The sequence below is a fragment of the Poecilia latipinna genome, unplaced genomic scaffold (assembly GCF_001443285.1).
Source record: "Poecilia latipinna isolate Pla-1442-1.1 unplaced genomic scaffold, P_latipinna-1.0 Scaffold275, whole genome shotgun sequence".
Classification (NCBI taxonomy): domain Eukaryota; kingdom Metazoa; phylum Chordata; class Actinopteri; order Cyprinodontiformes; family Poeciliidae; genus Poecilia; species Poecilia latipinna.
Window position 1 is genome coordinate 282,695 of NW_015112891.1, and position 17,706 is coordinate 300,400.

A 17,706-nucleotide genomic window follows, 5' to 3' on the forward strand; every position below is an offset into this window, starting at 1 on the left:
CCCCCCCCCCCAAAAACAAAACTTTTAAAACCAAAGATGGGGGTTGGGAAAAGCCCCCCCCCCCCCCCCCCCCCCCGCTACTTGTTGAGCACAGACAATTTTTACTCTCTGTAGTAAAGCCTTTTTTTTCAAAGTACAACTTGTCCTGAATCTGACAGTGTTCTTGTTGACATTAAAACTTGCTAGTAAGATAAACTACACTGGATGACTTTGCACAAAATAGTATATGTATATTGTGCTTAAAACAACATGTAGCTGTTTTAAATGTAGATACTTTTTATAGTAGACTGAGCTGCAAGGTGCATGTACAGCAGTGTAAATCTGGAACTGAACACTACACAAGGCTCCTTCATCACCACACGTTTGATAGATTTATTATTCATTTATAGCAGGAACTATTCAAAATGTGTTCACATTAAATATATAGAAATGCAAGATAACATTTTATGACACCTAATTAAGGTGGTAGAGGCAACAAACTAATCACTTACATTTCTCTTCAAAATCTTTTTTTTCTTAAAATATTTTCCAATTATGAAATTTTATTTCTCACAGTAAGAACAAGATACTGATTTGTTTTTATGCAACAGGGTATTAACATGCTTTCTAAGGATTTTCAACAGTGAGCAGTGTAAGCAATTGATTGATGTAAAACATTTTTTTCATTAGCCATTATTTGAAGGTAATTCTGTACATATTGGTTCAAGTATTTAGTGAATTGAAAACTATTCATACCTCTTTAAATACGTCTCATTTTTGTGACTACAAGCACTAAATTCACAGTCTTTCCTTGGGATTTTGCACATCTGCAGACAGACATTTTTTTTCTTTTTTTAATAACTCTTCAAATGATTCAGATTCTCAGTAAGATTGAAGTTTGGACATTAACTGGGCCATTCTAACATATTCATTTCCTTTGATCTAAACCTTTCCATCATAGCTCTGACTGTATGTTTAGGGTCATTTTCCTGCTGCAAAGTGAACCTCCATCAAAGTCTCAAGTGCTTGCAGCTTCTAAGAGATTTTCTCCAGGATTGCCCTGTATTTAGCTCCATCCATCTTTCTCTAAACTTTGACCAGCTTGTCCCTGCTGCAGAAAATCCTCCCGTTGTTCTCACCCCACCGTTTCACAGTGTGTTCTTGGTGATTTAGTCAGTTTCCACCTCACATGGCACGCCACCTATCTCCAATTTCTATTTGAACAACATTCTGAAAACAATGTAAAGTCTTCCTGCCACTTCACAGCCGTGCACCGCTTTGTGGTTGTATCCTGACAAAATGCAACAAAAATCAAGGGGTATATTTACTTTTGCAAGGCTTTGAAAGACAATCCAGAAAGAGTAATCAAATAAACATTTTGTGCAAAAAGTTTAAATAGATCTCTGGCTCAGGACAGCAATCCCATCAAATCGACCATTTTTTCTCTGATAGTATTCGAAGTGACAGCTCATATGGAGGCTCCTGCTGCAGCAAAGAAATGGGGTTCTCCACGCTTGGCCTGCTTCAGATAGACTAAAGTAAGAAGAGCAACATAAAAAGTTCACATATAACCTTGCTAAAGTGCTTTTAAAACAGATAAATTCGACATACTTTATGAAAACAAGTTCCATATATATATTTTATGGAATGATATAAAATATGGCAAACATATAACACAAAACTGAAGGCCTTACAAATATGAAAATAAATATTGCTATGAAACCCAGAAATCAAAGTTGTTGTGAAGAAGGTCGGGTTTTATTTATGGATGCCTCTCTGCACTCAATGTGTCACTTGCTGTCTGTAGGGATGAGGTGCAGTGTTGACATGTCAATCATAAGTGGTGTTGCCTTGAAAGACAAGGTGAGGCACCACCTCTTGGGACATAGTTTTGGAACTGTTGAGCAAGTTTGACATTTTACTGCAAGGTACCGCAAAAGAATGAAAACTCCTGAAAGAGCGACGGAAAAGGTATAGCATGCTAAATCCTATGTACACAAATGTTTAGCCTCTGGTATGTACCCTCATTTCAATTAAAAACTGAATGGACAAATGAAGTCTGAAACCAGCAAAATAGAAAGAGAGGCTTAATTTGAAATTGGAAAAAAAAAAAACTGGGAGAGAAAACGAGTGAAGGATAAAAGTAGGAGTTCTTGCTGGCAGCATACAGTCCATTCCCTGATGTCAAAGTGCTGCCTTATAAAGAGGCTGTCAGAACAAGTCAGTTTCCACCAGATTAACTTAAAAGTACACCACTTAAAGATCCATAAATAATAAACTCCCTTCTCCCTTGAGCATCATATTTTGATCACCTTCATTAGAGAGATAAGAGCTGTCCAAAGGTGTTTCTTTTTCATCGTAAAATAACCCAGTGCCACTAAAAAAAAACCCTCATATTTTTCGACAAAATGAAGCAAATGTAGGATTGGGATAGATTCTTTGGCCTACGTCAGTGTTGTCCTAAAAAGTAGGAGTCTACTTAAAGTTTTTACATTTCTCTGATCAACTGGTCAGCCTCCAGAACATTTTGTTGTTTGTGCTGCCCATAGTAGGAATTTATACTTTATTATAATATTGTAAATTAGCACAGTAAATCAATCAATCATACAATGTAAATAGTAGGAGTCCTGGAAGGGACCATGTGGGACTCCTTTAGATGCTGGGAGAAAAGAGGGAAAACTGAGATGAGCATTGCAGTGAAAAATATTCAGACTTGATGCAGACTAATGTCTTACAAGCAATTTAGGTCCCAGATGTGTTACAGACACTCAAGATGTTTTATTGTGTGAAGATTTCAAAGTAACTATTCTTACAGTTTCCATTGTGTAAAAAGATTCCCACGTCATTGTTCTGAAGTAAAAATAAAATTGAGATAAACTCTGGCTTCAAAGCTGTTGTAATATGCATCACCAAACTCTGTCACGTTTTCGTCGACTTACTCCTTCATATTAGCGCCATAATTACAAACCCTTTAAAGTCAGTTTTTTCTCAAATCTTTCATTCTTTCACTAAAAAGGGAATAATGGGAAGCATTTAGTCCGACTGCTGATATCATGAACTTCATTGAGGCTGAAGGAAAAGGGAAGGCCAGATGTGAAATTCCAAGTTAGTTTACTTTGTGTTCCTACAAAAACAGCTGGTGGTCTTTAAAGCAGCAACGTTTCTCATATCTGTCATGCTTTTCCCCCAGGGCTGTAGCCCTAATTACCAGGACGTGCCGAGGACAGACTGGTGAGCGCTGAAGCTTTATGTTTGGCTGCTTCGGAGCGTAGGCTGCAATCACAGACGTGACAGAGCTTGTGAACTCTTCATTGGCACTGCGGGAAGTGGGCTGGAAAAATGTCTCTTTGAGTACTTATTATACTTACAAAGCCTGAAGGAGATGCACTCAACTATGGATGGGTCCATTTTTGATTCTAATACATACGCACACTACGCGCATCTGTTTGGCAACACTGTGAAGCGCAAAACTCTAAGTAGTTGTAAAGGAAGATGTGACAAACCCGAGTGTGGACTGAAGCGTGAGTAAATTAGGCAAAAACAATTCCACAGTAACACTGAATCATAAACATGAGTCAGTGTTTGTTAAAGGCATGGCACTGAGAAATGATACCTTCCCTGAAACTCTGGTCATTCTCTGGAGACAACCAAAAATCACTCAGCAGCTAATCACTGAGTGTTTAATTAGGCAATTAAAATTAGAGTGTTGTACCTTACATTTCCCCCCACCTGTGCACTACTAAATTCTAACAAAAACAAAATGATTTTTCAATATCTTGTAAAAGTAGTAAATCTCTTTAAATGTTGTAACATCGGAATGTTTTACAACCACAAACATGCATTCAATTTTGGGGGGATTTTATGGGAAAGATCAGCAAAAATATATATATTGCTCAGCTACTGTGTGATGGAATGAAAATAATAGTAAATATCAATCCACAAATATCACACTTTAAAGATTTTTATTTGCAACAAAATAAGTAAATCAAAAATTTATACTTGTTATTTCGCTTTAAAATATGTTTGTCTATCACATAAAAGTACATTAAAATACAGTGATGTTCGTGTCTGCAACATGGTAAAAAGTGGAAAAAGTTCGAGACATGTCAGTGATTTCAGAAAGCGCAGTATTTCAGCTTGGTGTAAAGCCCGTCTGGTGTGATGAAACGCGCTTGATCGAATCCTTTGGTGGTTTATCCCGTTAGATCTTGAAGAAATTATTAAAAAGCCAGCCGAACAGTGTGCATGACTCCAACGCAATGTGCAAATGTCTCCATTTCTGCCTTTTCTGAAGTTTTACAAATGTGAAGCCAGACGAAAAACTTCAAAAAAAAAAAAAAAATCAATAAATCAATGTTGCATTGACTATGTTTATTTTTGTTTATTGAAATTTAGCCTGCACTTCCCATTTTTCTTGTTTTTTTCCTTCTTTTCTGTGAATCTGTTGCTTGTGTGAGAATCACAACTTCAAGTTCCTCCTCATGTTGCTCCTTTGGGTTCCAGAGCTGAAATATTAAACCTTTGCAAAAATCTAAATGCTTCAAAACCTTTTCAGCAAACATGATTTTTGCTACACTCATAAGTCAAGAACAATGTCAACAGAACAGACTTCTCAAGCTAGGCTTAAATGTGGGACAAGAAGCAAGAAAGTTAGCAAACNAATAACTCTTCAAATGATTCAGATTCTCAGTAAGATTGAAGTTTGGACATTAACTGGGCCATTCTAACATATTCATTTCCTTTGATCTAAACCTTTCCATCATAGCTCTGACTGTATGTTTAGGGTCATTTTCCTGCTGCAAAGTGAACCTCCATCAAAGTCTCAAGTGCTTGCAGCTTCTAAGAGATTTTCTCCAGGATTGCCCTGTATTTAGCTCCATCCATCTTTCTCTAAACTTTGACCAGCTTGTCCCTGCTGCAGAAAATCCTCCCGTTGTTCTCACCCCACCGTTTCACAGTGTGTTCTTGGTGATTTAGTCAGTTTCCACCTCACATGGCACGCCACCTATCTCCAATTTCTATTTGAACAACATTCTGAAAACAATGTAAAGTCTTCCTGCCACTTCACAGCCGTGCACCGCTTTGTGGTTGTATCCTGACAAAATGCAACAAAAATCAAGGGGTATATTTACTTTTGCAAGGCTTTGAAAGACAATCCAGAAAGAGTAATCAAATAAACATTTTGTGCAAAAAGTTTAAATAGATCTCTGGCTCAGGACAGCAATCCCATCAAATCGACCATTTTTTCTCTGATAGTATTCGAAGTGACAGCTCATATGGAGGCTCCTGCTGCAGCAAAGAAATGGGGTTCTCCACGCTTGGCCTGCTTCAGATAGACTAAAGTAAGAAGAGCAACATAAAAAGTTCACATATAACCTTGCTAAAGTGCTTTTAAAACAGATAAATTCGACATACTTTATGAAAACAAGTTCCATATATATATTTTATGGAATGATATAAAATATGGCAAACATATAACACAAAACTGAAGGCCTTACAAATATGAAAATAAATATTGCTATGAAACCCAGAAATCAAAGTTGTTGTGAAGAAGGTCGGGTTTTATTTATGGATGCCTCTCTGCACTCAATGTGTCACTTGCTGTCTGTAGGGATGAGGTGCAGTGTTGACATGTCAATCATAAGTGGTGTTGCCTTGAAAGACAAGGTGAGGCACCACCTCTTGGGACATAGTTTTGGAACTGTTGAGCAAGTTTGACATTTTACTGCAAGGTACCGCAAAAGAATGAAAACTCCTGAAAGAGCGACGGAAAAGGTATAGCATGCTAAATCCTATGTACACAAATGTTTAGCCTCTGGTATGTACCCTCATTTCAATTAAAAACTGAATGGACAAATGAAGTCTGAAACCAGCAAAATAGAAAGAGAGGCTTAATTTGAAATTGGAAAAAAAAAAAACTGGGAGAGAAAACGAGTGAAGGATAAAAGTAGGAGTTCTTGCTGGCAGCATACAGTCCATTCCCTGATGTCAAAGTGCTGCCTTATAAAGAGGCTGTCAGAACAAGTCAGTTTCCACCAGATTAACTTAAAAGTACACCACTTAAAGATCCATAAATAATAAACTCCCTTCTCCCTTGAGCATCATATTTTGATCACCTTCATTAGAGAGATAAGAGCTGTCCAAAGGTGTTTCTTTTTCATCGTAAAATAACCCAGTGCCACTAAAAAAAAACCCTCATATTTTTCGACAAAATGAAGCAAATGTAGGATTGGGATAGATTCTTTGGCCTACGTCAGTGTTGTCCTAAAAAGTAGGAGTCTACTTAAAGTTTTTACATTTCTCTGATCAACTGGTCAGCCTCCAGAACATTTTGTTGTTTGTGCTGCCCATAGTAGGAATTTATACTTTATTATAATATTGTAAATTAGCACAGTAAATCAATCAATCATACAATGTAAATAGTAGGAGTCCTGGAAGGGACCATGTGGGACTCCTTTAGATGCTGGGAGAAAAGAGGGAAAACTGAGATGAGCATTGCAGTGAAAAATATTCAGACTTGATGCAGACTAATGTCTTACAAGCAATTTAGGTCCCAGATGTGTTACAGACACTCAAGATGTTTTATTGTGTGAAGATTTCAAAGTAACTATTCTTACAGTTTCCATTGTGTAAAAAGATTCCCACGTCATTGTTCTGAAGTAAAAATAAAATTGAGATAAACTCTGGCTTCAAAGCTGTTGTAATATGCATCACCAAACTCTGTCACGTTTTCGTCGACTTACTCCTTCATATTAGCGCCATAATTACAAACCCTTTAAAGTCAGTTTTTTCTCAAATCTTTCATTCTTTCACTAAAAAGGGAATAATGGGAAGCATTTAGTCCGACTGCTGATATCATGAACTTCATTGAGGCTGAAGGAAAAGGGAAGGCCAGATGTGAAATTCCAAGTTAGTTTACTTTGTGTTCCTACAAAAACAGCTGGTGGTCTTTAAAGCAGCAACGTTTCTCATATCTGTCATGCTTTTCCCCCAGGGCTGTAGCCCTAATTACCAGGACGTGCCGAGGACAGACTGGTGAGCGCTGAAGCTTTATGTTTGGCTGCTTCGGAGCGTAGGCTGCAATCACAGACGTGACAGAGCTTGTGAACTCTTCATTGGCACTGCGGGAAGTGGGCTGGAAAAATGTCTCTTTGAGTACTTATTATACTTACAAAGCCTGAAGGAGATGCACTCAACTATGGATGGGTCCATTTTTGATTCTAATACATACGCACACTACGCGCATCTGTTTGGCAACACTGTGAAGCGCAAAACTCTAAGTAGTTGTAAAGGAAGATGTGACAAACCCGAGTGTGGACTGAAGCGTGAGTAAATTAGGCAAAAACAATTCCACAGTAACACTGAATCATAAACATGAGTCAGTGTTTGTTAAAGGCATGGCACTGAGAAATGATACCTTCCCTGAAACTCTGGTCATTCTCTGGAGACAACCAAAAATCACTCAGCAGCTAATCACTGAGTGTTTAATTAGGCAATTAAAATTAGAGTGTTGTACCTTACATTTCCCCCCACCTGTGCACTACTAAATTCTAACAAAAACAAAATGATTTTTCAATATCTTGTAAAAGTAGTAAATCTCTTTAAATGTTGTAACATCGGAATGTTTTACAACCACAAACATGCATTCAATTTTGGGGGGATTTTATGGGAAAGATCAGCAAAAATATATATATTGCTCAGCTACTGTGTGATGGAATGAAAATAATAGTAAATATCAATCCACAAATATCACACTTTAAAGATTTTTATTTGCAACAAAATAAGTAAATCAAAAATTTATACTTGTTATTTCGCTTTAAAATATGTTTGTCTATCACATAAAAGTACATTAAAATACAGTGATGTTCGTGTCTGCAACATGGTAAAAAGTGGAAAAAGTTCGAGACATGTCAGTGATTTCAGAAAGCGCAGTATTTCAGCTTGGTGTAAAGCCCGTCTGGTGTGATGAAACGCGCTTGATCGAATCCTTTGGTGGTTTATCCCGTTAGATCTTGAAGAAATTATTAAAAAGCCAGCCGAACAGTGTGCATGACTCCAACGCAATGTGCAAATGTCTCCATTTCTGCCTTTTCTGAAGTTTTACAAATGTGAAGCCAGACGAAAAACTTCAAAAAAAAAAAAAAAATCAATAAATCAATGTTGCATTGACTATGTTTATTTTTGTTTATTGAAATTTAGCCTGCACTTCCCATTTTTCTTGTTTTTTTCCTTCTTTTCTGTGAATCTGTTGCTTGTGTGAGAATCACAACTTCAAGTTCCTCCTCATGTTGCTCCTTTGGGTTCCAGAGCTGAAATATTAAACCTTTGCAAAAATCTAAATGCTTCAAAACCTTTTCAGCAAACATGATTTTTGCTACACTCATAAGTCAAGAACAATGTCAACAGAACAGACTTCTCAAGCTAGGCTTAAATGTGGGACAAGAAGCAAGAAAGTTAGCAAACAGCACCTATATTTCATCTTTAACACAAAAGTGACAGGACAATCTGCAGCACTTCAAAATTTATCTTTTGATAGTTTTCACAAGACTTTAAAGCTACTGGCAAATGCACTCATTAAGGGCAAAACTCAGCAGCTCTTCTCTGCCTTCCAGCAATATGTTCAAGCTTAGCTTAGCTAAAATCTTGCAGAAACACAAGATACCACTGGAGCAAGCCGGGTCCAAGGCCTACGTGTTTCCACTAGATAACGACAATGCAGAGAGAAGAGAAATGGCAAACTTAGGAGCTAGATTCACACATTAACTTATCTTAACGTAGAGGTGAACTGTAAATGCCCAAATGAGGAAAGATTTACTTTTTGCTTGTTGAAGCAAGCTATGATGAACATGTTCATTCTCAACCCACGTGCTTTTCAACGTTTTGTAAAGTGAGGAATGTTCCATAAAATGCACTTCAATACTGAGAAAGATATCCACTTCCTGTTTTCAGAGTAATGAGTCCCAAAAAATTGTGGTGTTTTCCTGATATTTTCCATTATTTTCTTTGGATATCTGATCAAAGAATGTCTGGCTTCATACAGGTGGAAAAATAACGTGCTGTTCCGTCATGAAAATAAAGTAAATGTTTTAACCCTCTGGGGTAGCGAACAAGAAAACCATGGTTATCAATTATTGGTATTAAATATCATTACTCCACAGGTACACACGCTCTTTACACAGTTTTAGGGAGTGCCTGTATTGTGTAAGGACCTGAAGCTCCTTGTTGAGAAATATTTTTGCTTGTAACTGCATCCTGAAAAGAATAAAAAATAAAAAAATTGCAAACTGTTTGCTTCTTTTGGACCTATTGGGCATGTTTGCATCTTGTATTTAGTATAGCTGGCTTTGTAAATCCAGGGTAGAGATAAAGCAGATAGCATATACAAAGTAAGGACAAAAAATTAGCACAAGAGCAGTTTTGTGAATTTGCCCCACAGTTTCCATCTGCAAGTCAACATGCCTAATCACTTGCAGATCCTAAGTAACTGTATTGCTGGATATACCGTCCACTGACTATGATTTGGCTAATGTGAGAGTGGTTATTTTTGGCAGATAAAGACCATGTGTTTCATACAAATAGATAGATCTAGTATCTAAATATAAAGATCCTTTGAATCATTTTTAAAATAAATACAGTAAATATCTTATTTAACGATGCGTGTTTCCCTTAGATAACATAAAATACCCAATTTGGCAGCTTTTTTTCCTGAAGAGAGTCAACTACTTCTAAACAGATAAGATAGTTAACCTCACCGCTTTCATTGACCAGCTGCCCATTGTCTAACATTTCCCACTGCCCTTAAATTTCTAGATGTGCTAGTGGTACTGACCAAAAAAAAAAAAAAAAAAAAAACAGCTGGGAGAATACATTTAATCTGTGATGCATTACAGCAAAAGGTCAAACCGAAGAAGCTCTTTACGTCTTCTGCATCCTCCACTTAAGTGCCTGCTTCAGGCTTTAAAGTGTTTCGTTCTCAGTCATTTTCAAGCGCACATCCATTAAAAATCACGTAAACCGTTTGAAATGGAATAGATTAATCTCCACAATATGAAATCTTCCAACAGTCGGTTGGCAGTCTCCTAGTTTCTCACCATGCCACGCTTTACAGACGCCGCTCAGCTCCTTCTTGGAGCTTCTTCCCATCAGCATGAAAATGACTTTCCAGAATAGCAATACTGGAAATCTGAAGACTGATTTAAAAGGTAATACAAGCCCAACAAGCTGAATACAATTGACGCTAACTTCATTTTGGCTTAGAAGGGACTCTATTCATATGACAAAATAACAGCCATTCACTGACGGAACAAAGCGTGGTCAGCTAATAAAACTTTAATAATGGCTCCATGCAAGATTGTTCAGTGCTCAAAGAGCTGCATATTGAAATCAAATAGAAGACATTTCATTTGAATGGGCACTCTATCATTAACGGCATGTATATTTGTATTGTGATTCACATATCTTCTCTCAGCAGCAATATCAGATTTAGCAAACATTGGTTAAATGTTCAGTCTGTGCTCTCTGAGGTCAGTGATTGTGAATAAACTGTCAGTAAGCATCAATTGAACTTCATTGTGACAGTGTATGCAAATTGTTGTTTGAAAGCTAGCTCAGAGCATGTGAAAACACTCTTCTGGTAATCTTCAGCATGAAACTGTTTGTAGACAAAACATGCCTTTGCAATAAACAGGTCCCTTAGGCTGACAGGATAAAAAAAATATATATAAATAAATATTAATTGTAGTGCATTCGTAGCCTGAAAATCATTGTGCAAGATAAATAGGCTATTTCTTCTGAAGTTTTTTGTAAAACTAATTTATCCTGAAATGCACGTCAACCTGTATGGAGGCAAACAACTTTTCATAGCGTTTCAGTTTAACTAGCTGAACATGTCGGGGAAAAAATACCCTTCAGCAGCCATACAAGCTGAGTTACAAGTTGACTTTGGGAATCAATAAGTCAAGTTATTTGTATAGCATATTTCAGCAACATGGCAGCTCAAAATGCTTTACCTCATGACAACGCACAGTCAACAATGGAAACGTTACATTATGCTAAATGCGATTATTACACACCAAATAGTTGGTGAGCGTTTCATTTACTATGGTTCAAAATCAACTCTAAACAGATAGTTTTTAGTCTATATTTAAAAGAAACTCAGTATTTCGGCTGTTTTACATATTTCTGGAAGTTTGTTCCAGATTTGTGGTGCGTAGAAGCTGAATGCTGCTCCTCCTTGTTTGGTTCTGGTTCTGGGGATGCAGAGCAGATCAGAACCAGAAAACCTTAGAGGTCTGGAAAGTTGATACAACAAGAGCAGATCGTTAATGTACTGCAGCGCTAAGCCGTCCAGTGATTCATAAGCTAGACCAGTATTAATTAGGCCGAGTTGTGACAGTAAAAAGAAAACATGTAAACACAGAGACTAAGGAACATTATCACCACAAAGAAATAATATTTTTCCAGGATTCCGATAAGAACGAAGCCGACTGAGAATAGCACACTATTCGAGTAAGCATAAGACTGAGTCTCATCTTGAAAAGGTTTTGATTCGATTTTATTTGAGTATTTTGTGATTCATGTTTATTTTTTGTTTTTTGTTTCCTTTTTGTTTATCTGCATCAGTTGTGTTTCAAATAATTAACCAGGCACATCAATCACTAGCAGTAAACCCCAAGACAGATTCAGACATTGAGTTCTTCTTCCAAAGGTCCATTGTTCTCCAATGTGCAATGAAATGCCAATGGATTCAGAGCACATGGTCTCATCTGCATGTTTTCCACCCAATCCAACAATTTATTTTTTTTTAGCAACAGCAGACCCCTCTTATAAGATTAGAGTGATTACATAATAATGTAATCTATATGAGCCTGTATACATGATCACACCCACACATACTCATTAATAGTCAGAGCTTTAGGAAAATTGTACATCTACAAGATATTTGAAATCAGTTTTATTATATTTAGTATTTATTTTTATTGCTGATTGAACTGTAGTAAAGTAGCATTATTTATGTATTGATACATAAATGCCAATAAACACCAATGACTGGTACTATTATTGAAAGTTATTGAAAATGTTATACCCATTTAAATGGTTAATTTCAATAATAATAATATTAGGTACAAAATTTATTTTGACTTTAAGCCTTTGGTGCACAACATAGCATCCTTTAATAATCAATATTATTACATTAATTCAGCGTAATTTAATTACAATTAATTTATATAATGTAATTTTTTTATTTTAAATTGTTTGTGTAAGTAACATTTTAGGTAGTACAGTAAAAATAAGATTTCAGAACTTTACTCCAGAATAAAATTAGAAAACAAATACAAATTTAAATTATATGGTGCATTATCTTAACACAAAATTTAAAAATTCCTGCTCTTTTTTTTTTAGAAATTTAAATGTTCATTATTCTGTAATAATCCATCCCCTTGGATATTGTATAAAAATGAACAGAAAGCAGTTTGCTTTCTCTGACTGCTTTGCTTCCCTGGAGAGCAGCTTGTGATTTCGAGATGACACAAAACAATATGATGCACAAACACACAAAAACAGAAACATTCAAAAACAAAACAGCGACGCATCCCCCCGTAACTCTGTTGGATCCGACGACAAAAGCGACTCCGATCCAGTTGAAGCAGTTTCAACACGATTTGGAAGCTGGTGAATATTTAATAGCTGGCACAATTTTCAGACGCAAAGAAAAGCTAATGAGGAACAGTTCGAATCAAAGCTTTCTGAAAGGAAGCAGATACAAGGCACAATTCAAGCGTTTTTTTAAATTCCTGAATAAAAACCTCGGAAAGGCTTCAACAGTCTCACCAAAGAAACCGAGACAACCCAGTAAGAGGCTTTTATTCAATACTTTCAACAGCGAAGGGGTACATTATTTGCAGGTTAAAAAACAAGTTCTTTTCCTTTCTGTAACATTGATATTTTCAGTCTTGTATAATACTGAACAGTGTTTTACCTGTTTTATTTGTCTGCATTGGCCTAGTTCTGGAGCACCATAGAAAGCCAAAATGTTTCTTATTTTTGAGTACCGTCTTATTTTCAGTATGTTACAGTTCATGACGCCATGCACACCAACAATGATTAGGAATGGGCATGAAGCGTTTATGCATATTCCAACATCCTGTCTTTCAAGCGAAGTCCATTTTGTTTGTTTTTAGATTTTCTCGCTTAAGGTATTCTGTACTTATTTTCATGTTTTTTATTTCCAATTTCAGTACTTTGTGTGGTTGTTTAGTTTTGCACTTTTGACATGATCTCCAATGTTTAAATCTTGGTGTATTCAGATCTCCATTAAATCTGGTTCATATGTCACCGATTTCCTCCCAAGGAATTGCAAACCTGCCACTTCTTTCCTTGTCAGTTCCTGTCCAGGTTCCACGCTGCTTCCCACCTAACGATTGCTTCAGACAGCTCCCACCCTGTGATCCTGCAAGAAAAATGTTGCATAGACATGGCCATTTTTTTAAAAAACCTGGGAGTACATTTAAAACATATATAGTATTTTCTTAAAATTTACAACAACTCCTAGTTGAGAATATTTTAAAATGTGTTTCTACATATAAAGAGTGCATCATTTATTTAAAGCTTTTTGATGCTAAAGACAGATTTTCTGTCACAGCACAGAAAATGGAGTCATATTCTTGTAGCTTTTCTTTGCTGGGACATTTTAAAGTCATGTGTTACTTAAAAACATATTATGCAATGTCTATGGACTCCCTCTAGCGATATTCCTTCCTGGACTGGTGCTTTACAAATATTTGAGACTGTGATACTTGAGACAGATATTTTATATACAGGTGTGGTGCTGAGAGGAGATGAGCAAGTTATACATTTCCTATTTAAGAGTTAAATTAAAAAAGAAAAGAAATCAGATTATTACTGAAAAATGAAAAAAAGATACACAAATATTAAATATCAACTTCAAATATGCTTAAGAAAAACTACCGTTTGTTCTTGTTCAGATAAAAAGAAGCACTTATCTGCACATTTAAGCTTGATACGTATATGCACCTGATGAGGAATTGTGCACCTCTTTTCCTTCTCTTACACCCACAGAAAGAGATTGAGACTGATGTTAGAAATGTGGTGGCAACAGGAGAAAATACAGTAGAATGGATAAGAGGCAAAATGATGCAAAGTGAGGATAATTGGCTCATCATTAAGTGCTGTGTGAGGGACAGTCCAACACCATCAAAGTATTTTCTGTGTAAGAGAGAAAAGTGCAGAATTTAGTGGGCAACTCTGAAATACCTGCATTTTGCTCTCTGAATAATAAATGCCTCTCAGAAAATCTGTGAAGGGGAGAAGAAGGCAACTTGTATTAAAAAAAAAAGTTTTAAAGTAATAATGAATTGTGAATGAAGAGAGCACCTCAGAGAGACAAGACGCAGGAGCAGCACCGCTAGAAAAGTTTCCAACTTAAATCAGCAGCAAAATCAAGACGGAGCGCAGGTTTCAGTGAGGAGATGATGAAAACACACTGAGAGGAGGAAAATGCTGTCCTTATAGATGTGCACAAAACCCTCAGTTCTAGACAGATGATTTAAAATGTAGGTGGAAAATTTGCATTTCTTGCAAAAATGCAGTGTGAATGCTGCAAGCTGAATATTTTTGGTGAAAATTGCAAAAGCTTTTTGAAGTAAACTGCAGAAGACTTGCAGAAATGGATGAAATGCGCAGGAGGAGCAGAAGAAAGCCAAAGCCTGCACAACGCGCATTGGAAAGCTGCTGAAAATGAGTGAAAATGTTAAATGCAAAAATCCCACCCATTGACTATGAAAAATTGGTGCAAAACACTGCTTTCAAAACTAAACTGCAGAGTCACCGGTAAAATTAGCTTAATTAAAACTAAAGCTAGCTGACATACTAGTATCCCTGGTTTAATGCACCTGGATCCAATGATGGCTCATTAGAAGGCCTAAGAAGAACATTGACATGCTGAAAAGGTTGTTATCCCAGCCTGGGGTCTTTCTACAAGAAAGACCCCAGGCTGGGATTTGAACCCTGGACCTTCTTGCTGCAAAGCCACAGCGCCACCAGATATTCCACCCTGCAGCCTTAAACGAGTTTATATTTACTCTAAACACTATCCAGGCAAAAGAAGAAAGCTCAGCTTGAATCAACTGAATTTTAAGCAGAAACATATGCTCGCTGTACACAACATGATGTTGCTTTATTCCACCACCTTTGTTCTCATCTGTTTTACATCCACTCCATAGCGGAGGTGTGAATTCAGTTTAGTGTTACAAAAGGAGCCCTGCTTTGTTTCATATTAATTCACACCTTTCAAAACGAGCATGTAACCTGCTGTGACAAAGCACAAACGATTTGAGCACGGCAGCGAAACAAAACAGAAAGTAACTCAAGTTCCTGTGAATGCGCGACTTCAAAGAGCGGTGCATGTGTGCAAGCATTAAGTGAGTGTGTCCAACCGTACGGAGCATTAACTGAGGAAGACATGCTGTTGCAGTGGGGCTCAGGGGGATACGGAGATGGAAAGGGGCTTGGAGTGTTCCCCTTTAGTGAATCTCTGATGCGGCCCTCATTTAGCCCGAGTGTTTAAGCTCCCCTGCGGGCGCCATGTGTTGAGGTCGACACCTTTCTATTTTACATGAGCTGCCCTCTGTGTGCTTCTCCTCCCTGCCTCGAGTTGCTTGCAGAGATCTTCAGTCGCCATCAACAGAAATACCTTTAGAAGTAAAGTATATTTGATAAAACACAAATCTATTTCATTAAAAAAAAAAAAAAAGGTGGATATTTTACAAGAGAACGTAAAATGGTGAATTTCTGGAACCAACAATTATATTACTCATTCACAAGACATTTTTACTTGAAATTTGGCAGCAAACTGTCCTTGGAACAGGATTTCACAGCAAGTATGTCCAATTTTTATGTGCACTGATTTTATGTTCGTTTATTAAAAAAAAAAGGCCATGACAATGGCAGCCAAAGGTTGTATGAGGCCCTAAGCATAATTTCATTTATGGAGTCACATCTGCAGTTAAGCCCTCCAACTCCCACCATACCGCTGACCTCGCTTGTACATTGTTCATGTTTCACCATTTTCACATCCACCACAGCTTGCTTCGCAGCCATTATAGTCGGCGTGACAATTAATTAATAAACTATACAACATAATGTATTTTGTTCGAGCGCTTGAGTGCTCATTCTATTTTAATTGCTTTAATATTTAATTTCTTTCATATTTCTATAAAGCATCTTAATCTTGAGATGAAATATTTAGCAGTACTTAACAAGCAAATTTGGCCCTTACACTTTTTTTTTACAGGTTTGCTTTAATTTAACCACTCTGGAGGGTTTTCAAGCATGAATGTCCTTTTTAAGGTCAGTCGCCATAATCTAAACTCACTTTATTTTTGCTTTAAAAAAATCTAACTGGTGGCTGGATGTTTTCTCTCAAGGTTTTCTTGTAGAGAGCAGAATTAAGAGTTCAGGTCCTAAAGCTATATTTTATTTTTCTTTTCTTTGAAATTACATTTATGTAAGCCAGAACTACAGTAATGCAAACACAGACAAAGTATATTTTTTAATAAAAATTTGGGATCATCAAGATATTTTGGCCAAATGTGAGATGGTACCTTGTCGCTCTGCCTGGGAAGTCTCCTTTTTTTTCCCCCATTGTTGAATCATAAACACTGACCTTAACTTCGGAAAGTGAGGCCTGCATCAGAGGTTGTTTTAGGTTCTTTTGAGATCTCCAGTATGAGTTATTGATATTCTCTTAGTAGGACGGATTTTGCAGACCGACTCCTGTGAAAGTTCAAAAACAATTCCGAACTGACAAATGTCAGTTTCTGTAATGTTATATTTCTTTAATTTGGGGAATGTTTTGTTTCCTTCTGATATTTTTTAGCTTACTTCAAGTTGTCAGAAATGTTCTATGCAAATTATTTCTTGATTCTACATTTCTGCCATTAACTGGTTGTCGGCTTGGCTAATTTCATTGAACTCAATTTTATACATCTAACAAAATGTTTAATTACAGTTTACTTGACATTAAACAAGGGGTGTAATTGTTTTTCTTCGCCTAAGACCGGTTTGAATAAGTTTTACAACTGAAATGTCCTTTATCAGTGAAACTAATAAGGCAAAAACAAAATAAATCTTAGGCGAATAAATATATTTCCAGAGCAATAACTGACATCCCTATGAAAGCCTTGGAATTAAAAAGTCACTGTGACAGAGGAGCCGTCCCGAGCTGGGACGGAATCCTGTAAAGCAGGGGTCCCCAAACTACGGCCCGCGGGCCGGATCCGACCCGCCACGTCATTTGGTCCGGCCCCCTGAACAATGCCGGATCTGGCCCGCCTGCTCATACCAGAGAGCATTCAGTGTTTTTTTTTTTTTCATATATTGTATTTTCTGGTTTATATGTGGATTTTTCTTCAACCACCAGGGGGGCTCTTGAGCAGATGTGAAACTAACTTTCCCTCAATGGAATATATACCAGTCAGTCCCAGTCACCGTTTCACTCACGGTTTTTTCCATTTGCATTCTGGGTAAAAATCTATCTAAAAGCGCGAATGTGTCGTCGCGCCCCCACTCCCCCGTGGACAAGAATTTTCTAAGGTTTCTTTCTCCAAAAACTAAGACCGGCCCCCGACCAGAGAAAGGAACAGCTATGTGGCCCTCGCAGGAAAAAGTTTGGGGACCCCTGATTTAGATGATAGTTGAAATCACCAC

The 17,706-nt window shown here is 37.1% G+C and overlaps 1 long non-coding RNA gene across 1 annotated transcript in view; it reads right to left on the reverse strand.

The window, feature by feature from the left end:
- Positions 1–15,149: 15,149 nt before the first annotated feature.
- LOC106948141 (uncharacterized) overlaps positions 15,150–17,706 on the reverse strand; it is a 5,908-nt gene continuing 3,351 nt past the window's right edge. Inside the window, exon 2 of the long non-coding RNA XR_001425119.1 lies at positions 15,150–15,691. This is a non-coding gene — a long non-coding RNA (uncharacterized LOC106948141). The remainder of the gene's footprint in view (positions 15,692–17,706) is intronic.